This window comes from Passer domesticus, chromosome 11 (genome assembly GCF_036417665.1).
Source record: "Passer domesticus isolate bPasDom1 chromosome 11, bPasDom1.hap1, whole genome shotgun sequence".
Lineage (NCBI taxonomy): Eukaryota > Metazoa > Chordata > Aves > Passeriformes > Passeridae > Passer > Passer domesticus.
In genome coordinates this window covers 874,764-891,109 of record NC_087484.1, presented here as the reverse complement: position 1 = coordinate 891,109, position 16,346 = coordinate 874,764, and the positions used below count along the sequence as shown (strand labels likewise).

General features: G+C 48.9%; 2 long non-coding RNA genes across 2 annotated transcripts; one reads left to right on the top strand and one right to left on the bottom strand.

Moving 5' to 3' along the window:
• Nucleotides 1–207: 207 nt before the first annotated feature.
• LOC135278497 (uncharacterized) lies at nucleotides 208–4,398 on the bottom strand. The gene is made up of 2 exons (XR_010345991.1): nucleotides 4,286–4,398; nucleotides 208–666 (listed from the first exon to the last, which is right to left on the bottom strand). It is a non-coding gene; the product is annotated as an uncharacterized LOC135278497 (long non-coding RNA).
• LOC135278496 (uncharacterized) lies at nucleotides 4,373–16,332 on the top strand. The gene is made up of 3 exons (XR_010345990.1): nucleotides 4,373–4,498; nucleotides 5,949–6,132; nucleotides 11,500–16,332. It is a non-coding gene; the product is annotated as an uncharacterized LOC135278496 (long non-coding RNA).
• Nucleotides 16,333–16,346: the final 14 nt, after the last annotated feature.

Sequence of the window (16,346 nt, the reverse complement as noted above, 5' to 3'; positions counted from 1 at the left end):
TAAACAAGGAGTAACTCCATGTCTTTGGTTTGAGGTATGTAATAATCTACACTAGGCCAAAATTCTGAGTTGGTGGCCAATCACCTCCCATGTATTTTCATTTGTTACCAAGTGGAAGAACTGTGGGGAGTGATGGCAGTCCTGCAGTGCTGATCCACCAAAGCCTTCCCAGGCTCTACAGTCCTGAGGCTGCAGTTGTTGAATGTATTTCTGAATGAAAAATCTGTTCATTTTTTATTGAAATGGTTTTGGAGTTAGTCAAACTGTTATTGGTTGATTGGTGAGAACTGGAATGTGATATCCAGTTTGGATTTCCCAGGCACTTTTCCTGAGGCATCTCCTCTGCAGGAGGGACAGGAACACAACCCCTCAGAGCTCACAGTTTGCACCCCCAGCAGAATCCAATGGCAGCCTCCTGCTTTTGCTGAGGAAATCATTCCACCAGCCGTTCTCTCTTGCCCAGCAACTTTCCTTCCACCTCTTAGATGGAGCAGGATAAACAATAATGGAATGTTGTTAGTTTCTTGAAGTTTCATGAAGTTTCTTTGTTGTTGTTTCCCTTGAAGTTTCTCTAGCATTTGTTAGTTTTTCCATTTCATTTCCTCTTCTTCCAAGGAAGTTACTCCAACTTCAGCAGCGATTTTTGTGACCAGTGATCAGGTTAATCTGTTGATTTAAAAAAAAAAAAAGTTTAAATTGATACCTTCTCAGAGGCTTTCCCTCCACGGCTTTTCCCAGCCATGCTCTGGTGCCTCCTGTCCATATCACTTTGTGGTGATCCAAGCTGTGGATAACATTTGATCTGTGCAAGCTGCAACAAATCCTGTTTTTGTGGGACCAGAGAGACAGAATTTTCACCACCCCAACAGCAGAACAAACCCTGGCTTCTCTCTGGTGGTCAATTATCTTAACTAACTTCTCACTATTTATTAACAGATCTTTAATTAATCTTCCACTCTCACCTTCAGATTTCTCCCCAATCTTTCCCCATGTGTGAGACGAAGTGATTTCTATGCACGAGCTGTGCACTGAACAGATGGATCTGACAGCAATGCCATATTCTCCCACCAAAATTGACAGGATAATAAGTGGAGATCTTGTTAAACTTGGCTGTGTTACCATCAGTGCTTGTTTGCTAATATTTCACAGCAAGGCAGACTGGCTTACAGGCCTTTGCTGAATGCATTGGCAGCAGCCTTTTCTGAAGCTTAAAGCAATAAAGAAGAAAAAAGGAGCAGGGATGGCTGGAGACCTTTCCAAGAGCAATCCAGAATACGATGGGGAAGCTCAGGGGCTGGGGGAGCCCAGGGCTGCCCATCTGACATGGATCTGACCCTCCTGCCAAAGGCTTTCCATCCAGGCAGCTCCTGAGCTACCCAGAGTTACACACTGAGCTTTGTTTGGTGAAAGCTGGGAGTCTCTGCAGATCATGTGTCTCTTCAGCAACTGCAGCCTGTCTGCTGAGCTCTGGGCCTGGCACACCTGGCACACCTGGCACACCTGGCACACCTGGCACACCTGGGCACACCTGGGCACACCTGGCACACCTGGCACAGCTGGGCACACCTGGCACACCTGGGCACACCTGGCACACCTGGCACAGCTGGGCACACCTGGGCACACCTGGCACACCTTGGCACACCTGGCACACCTGGGCACACCTGGCACACCTGGCACGGCTGGGCTGGAGGGCTCAGAGGCAGCAGCAGCAGCAGCAGGGGAGCATTTGACAAAAAAACCTTGGGTTTAACTTGGCCCCCTGAGGCACAAAACACCTGCTGGAGCTAGGCACGAGAACGAACTAGCTGCCAGACAGACACTCGTTAAAGCTGAATGAGTCACTCAGACACTGGGGGGGATCCGGCTCTGGGACGTGCGCGCCCGGCTTCTGTCACTGTCCCGTGTGCTGCCAGTGCTGGCAGGGACCCCGAGTGCCTGCAGAGCAGATGTGGCACAGCCGTGGTGTCACCCTGCTGCCTTGTCAGTGTCTGAGTAACACACAGCTCCTCAGACTGAAAGGATCCTTTGGTTTCCAGAGGGGTTAAACCTCAGGAGTGAGGCAGTGCCCAGCAGGAACAGGGGCAGTGCCCAGCAGGAGTGAGGCAGTGCCCAGCAGGAACAGGGGCAGTGCCCAGCAGGAGTGAGGCAGTGCCCAGCAGGAACAGGGGCAGTGCCCAGCAGGAGCAGGGGCAGTGCCCAGCAGGGGTGAGGCAGTGCCCAGCAGCAGCTCATGCCCAGGCTGGAGCAGCCCCAGGGGCAGGATGTGCAGGATGTGCAGGATGTGGGGTCACGCTCCACTGGGCTGTCAGCACGGGGCATCCTGGGCAGGGTTATTTTTTCATGCTGGAAGGGAGCATTTAAGGTAAGATTTGATCATTGTTTTTCAACTCCTCTGTAACCATGGAGACCAGGAGCTTCCTAAAGCAAAGCAGGAGCTCTTGAGGTGCAGCTGGAACTCGCTCAGACATTTCTGCCTCTTTTGGCCCCTCCTCAAATCCTTTTGCTTTCGGGAAACTGGAACAAAGAATCAGAGCAGCATCTGCAGAATATTACACTTCAAATTAAAGTTGAATGGGATAAACGTGAGTGGATCTGCATTTGAAAACAAAGGGTAACTCAAAAGCTCCTCTCCCACAGCCCCTGCTCTGGACATGGAGGGTATATGCCAAGAAAATGAGCAGGTACAGCAGATCTCTTCCTTCTCTATAAGACAAAAGCAAGAGGACCTGTACCTGGAAATGACAGAAACTGAGGAGGTGGGAAAATATGATGGAAAAATATCTAATTAGTCACATATATTTGAATCTGTAAACTGTTGGACAGGGATAGGAAAGTCTGTGTCATGACTTCCCATGATTAATTATTCCCACTGTGACAGGATTGCATTGTGCCAGGTCCAGCTTGAAGGCAAGAGCTCTGATGATCCGTGCAGTGAAGCCTGACTTTGTTTAGCATTCCTGCGTCTTGAGCTAATTACCTGCCTTTGTTTTGTTAGGTGATCAACAACTTTGTTGCCATCCTTAGTTCCTTACACCCGTGTTCACAGAGCAGAATTTATTTCCTCAGCATTTGCTTTATTGAATTGCAGTGTGTTTAATCTTAATGGTAGCAGAGAAGAATGCTGGGTGTTTTATTTCTGTAATTCACAGTAGGAGCTCAGTTTCAGTGCTGTCTGTGGCTGATGGGTCCCCTCAAGAGCTGGGGTCTGTGCAGTCAGTGATTTCAGTGCCCAGGGCACATCCTGAGGGAGCTGAGCTGCCCTGGCAGGAACCTCACCTCCAGCAGGAGCTCTCACCTCCAGCAGCCCTGGCTTCCCTCCGTGGGGGGAAGCAAACTGAGGAGAGAATATTTCCTGGATGTGGAGCAGAGAGTTCTGTGAAACAGCAATAAAGCCATCCCTTAAGGAGAGCCCTTGGATTCCTGCTCCTCGTCCTTGTCCAGCAAGTGCCTCACTCCTCAGGCTGGGAATGCCCACACCCTTCCCTGTGCAGCAGGAAATGGGGCATTCTGCAGCAAAGCTGTTTTACTGAATCACAAAAGCCCCAGAATGTGCAGGCCTGGCTGGAGAGAGCAGGGCTGTTCACAGCCCCTGGTGTGTGGCAGCAATCCCTCCCAGCAGGCAGGGAGAAGGGAACCAAAGATGTGCTGGGAAATGCGTTTGTGGCAATGAAAATTCATTGGTTTGTGGTGCAATGAGTTGTCACATGTCAGGAGACACGAATAATGGATGTGGATGAATTTTAATGGGATTTTTAAAGTTCTCTGGAAACTCCTGAGTCGCACTGCAGTTCTGTGAGATTGCAGCCCACACAATCATCATCTTGTTCAGAGAATTGTTATACATAAAGTTGGAGTAGCTATGGGGGAATTGTTTTCTTTTCTCTGTATTATACAGAAGACTGAATTTAATGACAGGAGAGGAAATGTCAGAACTAAATAAATGACTAATTCCTTGCAGCAGTAGAGCTGGTGCCATAAAACATAAGTTAATAAATGACAACTGTTTAGACAGGCTTGAGCCACCCTTACTCTTCCGGGCATTTTAATGGCACAGGGGGGCTGTGAATGCTTTTCTCGGAAGCCAAGGAGCCGTGGCAGAACCAGGAATTACCTTGGGATGCTGCCTGAGGTGTGGGCTGGGTGGGCAGCCACGCAGACAGAGGTGCTGCACCTTCCTCTTCTCCCTGGGGAGCTCTGCCTCACTTCAGGCCAAAAAAACCCTCCCTAGCCCTAAAAGGCATCCCAGGCTTTGCATGCTTTCATTAATCTCTGTTTTTCTCCTTACAAAATCAATGTGCAGGTGTGGCAGGGAAGCAGTCTGAGGCTCAGGATGGATCCATATCAACATGCGTGGAGGGATCATTCAGCAACAGGCTGTTTAAAAACCCAGAAGACAAGTTGGGAAGGAGATTTAATAAGGAAGGAAATGGTCTGTGTTTTGTTTTCCTGGAGCAGCTGCTGTTTATGAAATTGAGGCACACAGTGTGACATCACAGAGGTAAAAGGGTGGAGTAAGCAGAGTTCAGAGGCAGTAGGAGCTTGTATTGGGACGTGCTTATATTGGGATGTTATGTTTAGTGGAAGACAGTCCCATAATTTAAGATCTGTAATTAGTTCAAGATCTATATCGTTAGGAAGATATTTTTCCCAAAAGAGCCAATATGCAGCTTAATTTCAGTGCTAGCATGACTTATTAGAGACTCCTTAATATTTGTTAAAATTGGCAGTGGAGCATCAGAGAGGCTCTCTGTAGTTCTGCTATCTCCTTCAATGAACCTGGAATCATCTGTCAGCAGCAAATTAGTGAACAGCTGTAATTATGCTAAAAATATAATGTTGAGAGGATTAAGGCAGGCCAGGAAGAGGCTGGGCAGGGGTTGGCACGAGGCAAGGAGAATGTGCCCAAAGCAGCAGCCACGACCAGGCTCACAGGCAGCAGTGACCCCTGGGCCGGGCCAGGGCTGCAGATCCTTGGATTTCCTGGGAATTTACCGGGGGCTGACCTGAGGCTGCAGGGACAGGGACAGTCTGGCATGGCACATGTCCACAGGACATGGCACTGGACAGGCAGGTATGGCCCTCAGGCATGGAGATCTGTGCTCCAGCTCGTTGTTAATGAGTGTGGGGAGCAACATGGGCCAGGGTCACAGCCCAGTGTCCTTCCCATGGTGTGTGTCACAGCCCAGTGTCCCCCATAGCCTGGGTCACAGCCCAGTGTCCCCCATGGCCTGGGTCACAGCCCAGTGTCCCTCATGGCCTGGGTCACAGCCCAGTGTCCTTCTCATGGCCTGGGTCACAGCCCAGTGTCCCTCCCATAGCCTGGGTCACAGCCCAGTGTCCCCCATGGCCTGGGTCACAGCCCAGTGTCCCCCATGGCCAGGGTCACAGCCCAGTGTCCCTCCCATGGCCAGGGTCACAGCCCAGTGTCCCCCATGGCCAGGGTCACAGCCCAGTGTCCCTCATGGCCAGGGTCACAGCCCAGTGTCCTCATGGCCAGGGTCACAGCCCAGTGTCCCTCATGGCCAGGGTCACAGCCCAGTGTCCCCCATGGCCAGGATCACAGCCCAGTGTCCCTCATGGCCAGGGTCACAGCCCAGTGTCCCTCATGGCCAGGGTCACAGCCCAGTGTCCCTCATGGCCAGGATCACAGCCCAGTGTCCCTCCCATGGTGTGTGTCACAGCTCAGTGTCCCTCATGGCCTGGGTCACAGCCCAGTGTCCCTCAGGGCCAGGGTCACAGCCCAGTGTCCCTCCCATGGTGTGTGTCACAGCTCAGTGTCCCTCAGGGCCAGGGTCACAGCCCAGTGTCCCTCCCATGGTGTGTGTCACAGCCCAGTGTCCCTCAGGGCCAGGGTCACAGCCAGTGTCACAGCCTAGTGACAAAACCTTCAGCCACCTGTCAGGTCTTTCCCACACCACTCCTTGCCTCCTCCTGCCTTTTCCCTGCAGGACCTGAGCTGGAGCCCTCCCCGTGGCAGGGCAGGAGTGGCCAGGTGCAGGTGTCCCCTCCTGCCCCCATGCACGGCCAGCCTCGCTTTGTCCCAGGATCTGTCACAACAAACTGCACCTGCAGATGTGGAAAGGCAGCAAAAGAACCAAGAAAAAGTGTCCCCAGTATAAATTCATCAGCAAGGTAATGGAATAGGATCAATCTGACACAAGGGTTATTTATATTTGCCTTTTTAATTTGAAGCATTTAGAACAGTTTGGGAGTTTTGATGTGTAAAATAACCCTGACCTGTTTTCTGCCAAATTGCAATTGTACAGCCTTGGCTTAGCAATATATTGCCAGCTGGAGCTGGGGCAAAGTAAATCCACATACATTATATAACTTGAATTGGTTTATACGAGGAGAAAGGGATATATCTTAAGCCTTTTAAATAAGGGATAAGTGCAATACTGGGAATTTGTTAATATTATCTCATGCTAAATTTTAAAGTGCGTTTCCAGGTGCAGCATTGAAAGGTGAGGATGTTTAAGTGATGGGATCATTGGCTTCCCTGTGTCTGGGAGCTGTCCCTGCAGGGATGGGACTGTGTTGTGCTGTGGTGAGGTAAGTGGGGAGGAGCTTGGTGGACATACCTGGATGGGCAGGGAGAGCTTTCCTCACAGCCAGAAAAGCAAGGAGATCAATAATTTGCCAGAGAGAATAGAAATAGTTGTGGTTTAAGGCCCAGGCACTCCTGTAGTGTTTGTCAGTCATTGAAGAGCTCAAAAGCAGCTCCTTCTGTCAGTATTATTGACCAACCTGGAGAGAACCATCCAAAACTTTTCATTTTACTAGGAGAAAATTAACTTATTGACATTTTAGGACATATTGACTACTTTGGGGAGGCTAGAGGATAATACTTTGAAATATCTCCATTGTGTAGGTGTTTTATGTCATCATTCCAGGGTCAGAGCTTAGGGCAGAGCACAAAGAGACCAAAGCTGTGATCTTAGGGACTCCCGTGTGCACCAATATATAACATATAGCATATAATATATTATATATGGCCAACTTCATGCTGCTGGAGTGGCTGGAGGGCGAGGTGCAGTGGGACAGGGGTGGGCACTGCACTGGGAAATGCAGTCAGGGATCTTGCAGCAGTAAGTGCAGTACAGACAGCAAATTAAAAATAAATCAGCTAAGAACAGCGTGTGCATGGACAAGCCTGGGACTGGACACGCTGTCAGTCAGCTGTCCCAGAAGAGCCCAGGTGCCCACAGTGAGGGGAGGGAGCAGCAGTGCTCAGCTGTGCTCCCCAAATGCCAGCTGGGAATTGTTTCCATGTGAGGGCAGGGCTGCTTTGGGAGAGCCGGTGTCACAAAGCCCTGTCTCTCTAGCTGCCAGGGGACAGTCGTCAGGCATGGACAGAGGCCAAAGAATGGCCCTTAAAGAGTGTTTTACTCTGTTTTCTGTAGGTTCTTTAATGCTGTCATTGCCGTGCGTGTTGGAGGTTGTGATGGGATTTGACTAAATCTGAACATTGAGGTTTGAACACTGAGGTTTGTGCTTCTTCCCCCATGGAGAACAGGGACCCATTCCTTCCCAACACCCCACCTAGCCCTGCCTGTGGCAGTGGGAGCCATTCCCCCCGTCCTGTCCCTCCAGCTCCTGGTCTTCCCCAGGTTCCCTGTGCCCTTTCCCGAGCCCTGCTGCTGTGGAGGTGTGGGAAGGACAGGGGTGGCATCCCTGTGACAGCCCCAAACTCCTGGAAGGACTCACAGAAGGGATGACCTAGAGGTTCCTTCCAGCTGTGTGAAGGACAGTGTTTTAAATGAGGTTCTCTGGCATCAGTTTTAACTCACCTGAGCTTATTTCAGGAGGACAGAGCCATGGCACCAAATCCTGCAGTGACCTGCCAATCTGTCCCGGGTCACCTGTGGGCTGAGGGCAGCTGGCACTGGCAGTGGCACAGTCAGTGCTCAGGGAGCTGCACAAACAGAGCTCAAGGACATGGTCAGTGCAGCACAGCTCCTTCATTTAATAACTGTGCACCATTGAGAATTATATGCTAATGTGTCAGTGCAGAAAGACATGACACTGAATATTAACTGTCTCCATTTGAATGTCGCTTAATGCATCCAGAATTTAAGGTCAATGTGATTACCTTTGCTACCAATTTAATTAGCATTCCTTTAGAAGAAAGCATCCTTTGGCATTTGACAGCATTTAGACTTTATGTTGCTTGTTCAGAAATAACTCCCCAAGGAAAAAAGCCACCTAGGGAATGTCTGAAAAAATCCTAAACTATTTGGAAATTAAACTGTTGCTTTACTTCCCTTCCCATGTGTCTGCTCATACAAAAATTAGCCTTGGGGTTTGAGAATCCTCAATTTGCACGAGGGAATGTATCAGATAATAATAACAATAGTAATATTCACTGAGGATATTTGTATCAGTTACCAGCAACATCAATTTCTCTGGAGAGAGGAACTAAGTGATTTTTGTGCTTCTTTTGGGGATTTTGTATATTCTAAACCATTACTGCTGGTTGATGATGGTGGTAACTGTTCATGTAACACATGGAATATTTTGACTTCAGTATTTTTGGGGCTTTTTGTAGCCTAGAAAACTCGATGACAGTTCACAGCACCTGCTGAAGTGGCAAAGGCTGGTGCTCAGGTAAAAATCCATGAGAAGTTCTGACACACATTTAGAAAACAAGAAGATCTCGCTATCTGCTGATAAGATGATCGTGCAGAGATTATCACATCCCCAGGAGGGTGATTTGCCTCCATTTTTGCTTTAAATCCAAACTCCAAGATAACTAAGACTATTTTTAGAGATGATATCCCTATAAAAATCTTCAAAACTATCTTCTCCCCCCAGCCCTGAGGCTTTTGTGCCTGTGCTTTTACTGGCAGCATGATTGTAAGGCTCTTAAGTCCTTACAGAAGATAACATGCTCTTGATGAGGTTTAAAGATAGCTTATTTCAGATTAATTTAAATGGAGCCAGAATAAACTGACTCTGAGGAAAGCCTTTTACTGAAATAAGAATTTCAGTATTTTTGCAGCAATTAACTTAAAAGTGGAGTAATTAAAGTGGTAAATTTCTGTGTGCGGGGAAGGGCCTGGAAAAGGGACCACTGGGCTTTCATCCTTTGAAGGAGGATTTGATAAACCCATTATTCTTCAAATATAACACCAATTTGGGGAAATGTCACTTGTGACCTCTTCTGTCATTTGCGGAGCATTGCAGAACTCGCTGATTTTTGAGGAGAGACAGGTGAGTTCAGGCACTGCTCTTTGCTCCCTGAAAACAAGAGGAGGGGTGGAGAGGTGGGTAGCAGAAATGTGGATTATGGAAATGTTTGCCAGGGCAGGGCTGCTGCAGGAGGAGCTCCCTTCCCTTCCCTTCCCTTCCCTTCCCTTCCCTTCCCTTCCCTTCCCTTCCCTTCCCTTCCCTTCCCTTCCCTTCCCTTCCCTTCCCTTCCCTTCCCTTCCCTTCCCTTCCCTTCCCTTCCCTTCCCTTCCCTTCCCTTCCCTTCCCTTCCCTTCCCTTCCCTTCCCTTCCCTTCCCTTCCCTTCCCTTCCCTTCCCTTCCCTTCCCTTCCCTTCCCTTCCCTTCCCTTCCCTTCCCAGTGCTGGTCTTCTGTCCCGTGGTGGTTATTAAATAATTTCCTGGTGGCTGTGAGTATCACTGAGGGGGCTGAGGGAAGGGCAGAGCTGCCTCGCTGTCTTCTCTCTGTAGGTTCTGTATCCCAGGAGGAGGGGTTGGCACCCAGAAATCCAAGGCAATATAACATTTATCCTATGCAAACATTATGCAATGCAATGAATTCTAGAAATGCTCCGTTATTTTCATTTTTTCACCATGCAGAAGGCTTTCCCCAGGCGCTGAGGCAGCGGCTGGCCCGGCTCTGCGGGCAGGGATTGCCATCTGCTGGCAGCCAGCCCTGCCTGGAGCAGGGACCTTCCAGGGGCATTGCCACTGCCCGGCTCCCGGCTGGTCCCTCTGAGCCGGGCAGGGACAAAACCCGCGGGTCCGGGTGCCACAGTGCCCGGGGGCACAGCCTGAGCCGGGCAGGGTCTGGCGGTACCAGACCAGAGTGTGCCAGGAGCCAGAGGGCACTGCTGGCTGTGAGCTGGCACAGCTGGCACTCAGGGACACTGCAGGGGTGTGACAGAGCAGTGCTGGCTGTGAGCTGGCACAGCTGGCACTCAGGGACACTGCAGGGGTGTGACAGAGCAGTGCTGGCTGTGAGCTGGCACAGCTGGCACTCAGGGACACTGCAGGTGTGTGACAGAGCAGTGCTGGCTGTGAGCTGGCACAGCTGGCACTCAGGGACACTGCAGGGGTGTGACAGAGCAGTGCTGGCTGTGAGCTGGCACAGCTGGCACTCAGGGACACTGCAGGGGTGTGACAGAGCAGTGCTGGCTGTGAGCTGGCACAGCTGGCACTCAGGGACACTGCAGGGGTGTGACAGAGCAGTGCTGTGAGCTGGCACAGCTGGCACTCAGGGACACTGCAGGTGTGTGACAGAGCAGTGCTGTGAGCTGGCACAGCTGGCACTCAGGGACACTGCAGGGGTGTGACAGAGCAGTGCTGTGACTCAGGGACACTCTGCAAACATTAAGGGGTTGGACAGGGTTTGGAGCATCCTGGGCTGTGGAGGGTGTCCCTGCCCATGGCAGGGGTGGGACAGGATAGCCTTAAAGGTCCCTCCCAACCCAAACCAGGACTGGCTTCCAAACGCCAAACCCACTCAGTCCTGGGAGCTTGGTTTGGGGTGAAATACAGTGAAATACCTGGAGACACGAGAGGGGCAGGGAGCGCTGATGGCAAGCAAGCAGCCAGGGCTCTGTTCCTGCCTGCAGTGCTGCCCCTGTTACTCAGGGGCTCTGATCAGTGCCCGTGCCTGTCACCTTGGGCATCCTGGCCCGTGCCAGAGGGACCTCAGGGAGGGAGGGGCTGCAGGTGCTTCTCTTCCTCCAGCTGTTGGGGGATTAATGTGAGCACAGGCAAAGGCACCCCAGGGTGGGCAAACTCCTTTTCCAAAGCCCCAAAGAGTGAATACATCTTCCCCGAGGGATGTTTCAGGTTTGGTTTGTTCAGAATGCCCAACCCACACCTGTGTGTGTGCACAGAGCTGCAGTGGCTCTGCTGACTGAACCTCCTGGTTCCCTGCAAATGGGAATTTGCTCTGGCTGTCACAAGAGGGAACTGCAGCACCAGTTTGGAGCTGCTGCTCTTCACACACCTTTTCTCACAGCACTCGGTGGTTGCAGTCTTCCTCCTCCTAAAACTGCTGCCTTCTTACCAATAAGATTGGCTTTTAATTTGTGCATAAAACTGACTGTTTTTATGGCTTTTGAGAACTTTATTTCTGGTTGGGTAAAACTTGGTAATATCTTCACAGCTTTTCAAGGCTGGCAAAGCTTTTCTGAATTAACTGATTTTCTATGGTGAATTTAAAAGTGCATTTTTCCCAGCACAGAGGGTTCATTTAAAAAGGAATATATAAGCTATAGGAAAAGCAAGGACAAGGACCCCTCTCGTGTTCTCCTTCAGGTGGATGGGCTGCTAAAGGAGGGAGCATCTCCATGGGGGTACGGAATCAGAGAAGCTGAAGCCAGAATCCCCAGGAAGAGGAAAGAGAAGGTGAGCTGGCTGGTTGTCTGCAGGTTGAGTGGAAGTGAGGCAGCCCCTCCAGGAGCACAGTGCCAGTCTGGCACCCAGGGTCCAGCTGGCATTCCTGGGCTGAGTCTGGAGTGTGTGGAGCTCCCTGGCACTCCCAGGAACTGCTGGGATGTGCTGGGGGCTCCCTGCACCCAGGTATGGCTTGGATTTATCAGAGGTTTTCTTCTGATCTTGGGTTTTGCCCCAACCTTGCTGTTCCCAGTTTTTAAACCCAGGGAGTCCTCGTGTGAGCAGGATATGTGCAGATCTCTGCTGGGGAAGGTGACTCTGGGGACTGGCCCAGCCATGGCACGGCTCATGGAGATCTCTGCACCGTGCTGCTCTTTCCCCACACTATCTGCTGCTGGTTTTTGCAGGTATCTCAGCTCTCAGCTGAGTGATGCCTCTCTCTGCCAGCAGAAATCATGTGTAGACCCAGAGCCCTAGGAAGCAGCATGTGGAATTAATTATTTAGTAGCTTAATACATGGATTTTTTCAGGTCTTTGGTTGCATAGTTATCAAATAAATCAGCTTTATTTTCATGATGGAAATGTGAGTAGAAGTAATGTCTAGCCATTTTTAAGAGAGCTTTCAAATGCTAAGATTAGTGTGACTAATAAAATACATTTCATTAAACAATTTTTCCACACATAAACCTATTTTGTAAATGCAATAATCTGATATTCTCATATGTTAGTCTGCAGGTCACAAAAGAGTATGGGAAAGTCATAAAATAATTCAAGACTTATAAACTTGGCTTTTGGTTTGCTAGTAAATCAGGGTTTTCTCTTAAAGGAAAAAAAAGATCAATTGAAAGAAATATGATTTAAAAATTAATACCAGTATTACCAAGCCATAAAGATTTGATTACTTGGAGCATTCCCTTTGTGAAGATGAGTTGGTCTGTCCTTCTAATCTCCTCTAAAGCAGTGTAGGCTGCAGTTATTTATAGGGATCATATAGAATTTGTAAAACAAAACATTTCTTTGCCAGCCTCCTACAAATGGGTTCAGATTCCCAAAGGTTACAAGTACAGCAACAAAGACAGAAATGTGACATTCCAGTATTTGATCTCTGGTTACTGATGCAGTGATGAAGACTGGGATGTGCTCTAAACATAGTGGGTGTTTTAACACTAAAAATGGCCAATTTGCTCTGCAGAGTGGGGAGAGGTCAGTGAGGTTCTGACAGCTCCTGCCCAAACACCAGGCACTAAAGGGATTTTTCCCCTAAAATCTCTTCTCTCCCAGAAAGCCTTGCAGCCCTGCTGCCTTACCCTGTTCCTCCTCCTGATTTTGGCCCTAACTCCCTCAAAGCACTGTAGCCACTTAAAGCATTTGAAGGGATTCCCAGCTTTGAGCAGTTAATGGCAGTGAAGTCCTGGATGGTGCCCCAAAGGCTGCCCTGGGACCAATCTGCCTGAGCACCTCAGTGAGCTGGAGGCTAAAAAGGAATCTCATTTCTGAGCCCAGCTGCCCATCCAAGGGTAACTCTGGAGATTGAGTATCTCAGTGTCCCAGCACAGAGGGGGGAAACATAAACCAAGATCACGTAGCTGGGCACACAAATAGAAACGAGGGAATTGTTGTTCTCGTGGATTGTTCTTCAGCAGCAAAGCAGTAGCTGCGTTTTGCCACAGATCATTCTGAGTGTTTTCTTAAGCCTTGTGTCCTCTCCTTGTTCTTGTATTTTGAAACTGTCCCTCTGCTTTTTTTTTTTTTTGGGCTGTTGGACTGAGGTCTGTTGTAGAATTGATGCCTGCAGTTCATTCCTCAGCTCCCAACAGAAGATGTGTTGTTTAAAATGATGTCTATACTGTTACTGTCTTCTTTGCTGCAGTTAGAGCTTTGATCTCCTCCCAGTCCAGCTGTGGACGTGCAGGGCAGCACTCACTGGGGAGCACTACCCAAACTGCTGTGAGCAGCAGTGCCTCGCTGCCCTTGCTTGTGGCAACTGGGCCTGGAAGGATCCCAATCCCTGAAGGTCAGATGGTCTTGTCAGGAATACATGATTCCTGCTGGAAATTATTTCCATGAGATCAGATGGATAGATATAATTAGCAGAACCAAGCCAGATAGGATTCTTACAGGAACAGCTGTGCTGCCAACAAAGTTATTGTATCAGAGATTTTTTTTTCCCCAATAAATACTTTACACAGAGTCATATTTCTTTTCACAACAAACTGGATCTTATCCCAAAAGGATTTGCTTTGTGGCAAAGGCAGACAAAGAAAGTGAAGCTCATGGTTTATTCCCGTGTCTCAAATGTTGTGATAGGCTGAACGGTGCATGGCACGATGAGTGTTACACAGGCTGAGTTTTATTGTAAGGCTGCTCCCATTTTGGAGAAGCAGTAACGCAATGCCCCTCCTGAGGGGTGCAGGGGGAGGGCTGTCCCTCCCAGCTGTGCTGCAGGTGAGATGCAGGACATGCTCAGGGATGAGAGAAGCCTGGGGGGCTCAGAACACAGCAGGTCCCTGCCATGCTGCAGGAACAGGGGTGCTCCTGAGTGTTGGCTGCATTTACCACGAGGGCTTCATGGCTGTAAGGGGACCATAAAGCAGTTTTCACCCTTGTTTCCCTCCTCTTCAAGAAATGCATTTACCATGAGGGCTTCATGACTGTAAGGGGACCATAAAGCAGTTTTCACCCTTGTTTCCCTCCTCTTCAAGAAATGCACCCCTCTTTAGTCAGACTGCTCTGAAACAGAGGTGCAGTTGGAGGAACGGGCAGAGTAACCTTGATCCCCCGAGTTCCTGCCTTTTTAGACAATTGAATGCTCCTAGCCAGCCCCTGGCACCAGCGAGCCAGGCAGCTGCAGCACATTCCAAATATTGCTCTATTTAAAGCATCCCAGGGCTCCCAGAGCAACTGCAGAGGCAAACCTTCACCTGCCATTGAACGAGCAGAGGGGGAATGGCAGAACCAGGTAAGAGGCACAATTACATGGAGTGTAATAATATACTGAAATTAACAGATCTGAGCAATGCAGTGTGAATACACCCAGCTACCTGTATTCTTGTCTGATTCACTATATGTATTTTACTTTTCAGTTAGAAAGTGTAATCTCTTTAAAAGCTAATTCCATTAACAGCTTGGGTTCCTCCTGCATTTTTGAATCCTACCAGTTTTGTTTTCTTTATGTTTTGTAGTTGTCATTCCAGGTTAGCTGACACAATAGGACAGTGTGTAAAATGAGTTATATTTGGCAGCATTTTTGTTATACTGTGTGGAGCTGAGCTCCAAGTGTAGTGCCAAGTGAACACACAATAATTTGGATTTTAACTCCACAAAGCTCAAGTGGCAGAGCAAAATAAAATTTTAATAATGACCTTTCCATTGTAAGCACGCTTCACTTTCTCCAAGGAGAAAAGGCAGTTTATAAAAATGCATTTTATATCTATTGTAAATTTTTATTTATTTCACTTAAATTTACAACTGTAGCTGTGGTGCACAGTTACTCAGGTAACACTTGTGCAGGGAGCTTTTTAATACATCTTCATAGCTACATTCAGAGTTTTTGAAGACTTTTCTCCTGTTTTCTTTGCACCAATGACTCTGGTATCTAGGGAGAGTGAATTTCTGCTAAGGTACAAAAGGACACTGAACACTATTTATGTGAGTTTTCATTGATAGCCCCAGAAATTGCCCTGATACTGGTTTAAAGTGGAGCTCCCCAGTCAGCAGCATCAGCAGAGCTCTGACAAACCCCGCTGTGCCCCCCAGCAGGACCCAGCCCTGCCTTGGTGATTCGACCTTCAGAGAAAGTGCAAAAAGAGAAAATGCCTTCAGAGAAAGTGCAGGGAACCGTGCCAGCAGCTTCACCTGGGGTCACAGCAGTGAAGGTCTCCACATGAAACAGCTGGGGGGCAGAAGGACAGCCGGGTTCAGGGCAGGGTTTGGTCATGTGTTTGTGTTTAATATTTCCATGGCAGCACATGCAGTTCTGTCCCTCTGGCAGGCACACTGTGCAGTGCCTTGGTGGGACAGGTGTGCTGTGCAGAGCTTTAGAAAAACAACGTGGCAATCCTTGAATTAGTGAGCATCCCTCTGAGTCTGCCTGCTTGATCCGAACCATGCAAGGCGTTGTGGATAGTTTTACATAATTTATTAATCCCCTCAGAACCCTGTAATTCTGTTAGCTGTGTAAAGATGTGCTCTAAGAGGTTGTAGTATACTGGTAAGTAATAGGGTCTCAAAGGTTGTTATTCTGCTTTCTGGCAAGGGTGTGCTGCTCGCACACACCGACAGAGGGTCCATGAAATTCTGCTCTTGTATGGAGAGGCAAAGGCAGTCTGTCGTGGTGGATGCTCCAAGGGTGGGGACACGAGGCTTGACTCTATTTTTCTCAGAAGGCTGGTTTATTATGTTATATATTATATTAAAATACTACATTAAAACTATACTAGAAGAACATAGAAAAAAAGATCAGAAGGCTACAAAGAACAAGAATAGAATAGAATGCATAACAAAATCCTGTGACTGCTCACGGCCTTGGCACAGGGGGCTGTGATTGGTCACCAATTGAAAACAATCCACATAAACTAATAGAAAATGCACCTGTGGCATCCCACAGCAGCACACAGTTATTGTTTGCATTTCTGTCCTGAGGCTCTCAGCTCCCAGGACGGGAAAAATCCTAGCAGAGGGTTTTTCATAAAATATCACAGCTACAGCAGCCCTGCTTCCCGTGTGCTCTGCAGAGAACCTGGGCCCCTCTGAGCGGGTCTGCTCCTGCT